Here is a 2,038-nt window from a genome sequence, read left to right as displayed (position 1 = left end):
AGTCGTGGAATGAATGTCTTATTTGGTGGGAAAAATATAAAGCTAGAAGAGAGCTGAAGACAGATGTTGCTGACTGTACTTAAGAGAATGAGAAGAGGAAGGGAAACAAGCTTGGGCAGAGGGGTTGTCAGAGGTAGGAGAACTAGTATAGTATTTCATGTAGAAGGGCCAAGGGACAGATTCAGTAAGTCAAAGAGGAGGATGATTGAGAGGGTCATTAAATGAATGTTTAGCAAGCTAGCATTGTATTTTCTTTTTTCTCTTTTTTTTTTTTTTTTCGGAACTGGGGATTGAACTCAGACCCTTGCACTTGCCAGGGAAGCACTTATTCCACTGAGCCAACTCCCCAGCCCCTAGCATTGTATTTTGAAAAAAAAAAAAAAAAAAACCCCCCAAAAAAAAAGAAAAAAAAAACCAATAGAATGCTGGGGTAGAGGTCCATTACAAGAACAATGATTCAGGCCAGGCGTAGTGGCACATGTCTGTAATTCCAGCACTTGGGGGAGGTGAGGCAGGAGGATTGTCATTTGTTTGAAGTTAGTCTGAGTGAGTTTAAGGCCAGCTTGGACTACAAATAAACAAATGAAAAGAACAGAGATTCTGAAAGCTACCTTAAGCAAAGAGGTAATCTTGTTTATTGTGAGGATGAACATCCATTCCCCCATTGCATTTTGTGGAGGTCCTACTATAGCAAGGCGTCAGGTTAGACATGAGAATCCAAAGTTAGTGTGTTGGTTAATACTACATAATAATACACCACCTCCACATTGGTTTCTCTATAATTCTTATTTCTACTAACCAACTGAACCCCCCTGACTCCACATTTCTTCTGCTTTCTGTTTAAGATTCACTTCCTAAATTCTGTTTCTTTATGACTCTCTGTCATGACCTATCAAGCCCAAACTTTAACTCACGGCCATGTTCAAAATGTAACTCTGATTGTCAATTTCCCTATTTTCTCTTTCTTTACAGATTCAGATTCCTGAGAGATTGGCTGAAATCATTGCTTTGTTTTTAGGTCCTTTCTTAGATTCCTGAACAGCCTATGTGAGGAGTCAGAAGTCCATCTATGACCTCAGAGAGATGATGGAAGTCATATGGTGTGTGTAGGTCTGATCTTAGTACAGACTATGGAAATGACAGATACTATGATTAATATATCAAGTAGGCACTGAAAATTAATCTTACCTTAAAAAATGAAAATGCAATAATGGCATAGAGAATTTTCTATAAGAACACTAAATATTGACTTTGAGTTCCATTCCTGTGGGTTGGAAGGAAGTCCAATTTGTATAATTTGTTGAGTGGCACCCACCCTGATTTTTTCAAAAGTTCATTATGGAGTCTGGCCAAGATGGTGCATTGAGGGCATCTTGAAATATCATTTCTGGCTGTCATGGCGGGCATACTGAAGAAGACCACTGGCCTCATGTGGTTGGCCGTGTGCGAGATACCGCAAGAGAGGCTAAGATTTTTGTACACAAAGATTCTTGATGTTTTTGATCAAATCCCTAAAAGTGCTGCATATAGAAAACATACAGAACAAATTATAAAGGAGAAACTGGCTATAGTGAAAGCAGAACCAGATGTTAAAAAAATTAGAAGACTGACTTTGACTTGGCTAAGTAGAGGTGGTGATTCTTCAGGCTGAAAGTAAACTCAGCCTGGCAAGGAAAAGGATGCAGTAGAAGCCATGGGAGCCGTGAGCGGAAGAGCCTCCTGCCAACCTGCGGGAGTGGCCATCGTAATTGTCATGTACTGCCTTTGATGGTTCATGGGACTCTGAGATAATTAAATATTCTGTTATATCAAAAGAAGAAATATTTCTCTCTACACATGTGCATGCACGTGCACGTACCCCCCCACTCACACACACACACCCTCCACATCTCTAAATACATAAACATAAGATAAAGCATCACAAGCAATTTATGCTTTGTTTTTTATTTTTAAAAGTTTGCGGGGCTGGTGAGATGGCTCAGTGGTCTAAAGCACCTGCTCAGGACAAGCTTAGCAAAGCACGGGGACCGTGGTTCAA

The 2,038-nt window shown here is 40.1% G+C and overlaps 1 pseudogene; it reads left to right on the top strand.

The window, feature by feature from the left end:
• Positions 1-1,203: 1,203 nt before the first annotated feature.
• Positions 1,204-1,748, top strand: LOC111816059 (annotated as a pseudogene).
• Positions 1,749-2,038: the final 290 nt, after the last annotated feature.

The sequence above is a fragment of the Octodon degus genome, unplaced genomic scaffold (assembly GCF_000260255.1).
Source record: "Octodon degus isolate 3935 unplaced genomic scaffold, OctDeg1.0 scaffold00002, whole genome shotgun sequence".
NCBI lineage: Eukaryota > Metazoa > Chordata > Mammalia > Rodentia > Octodontidae > Octodon > Octodon degus.
This window is presented reverse-complemented; position numbering and strand designations above follow the sequence as displayed.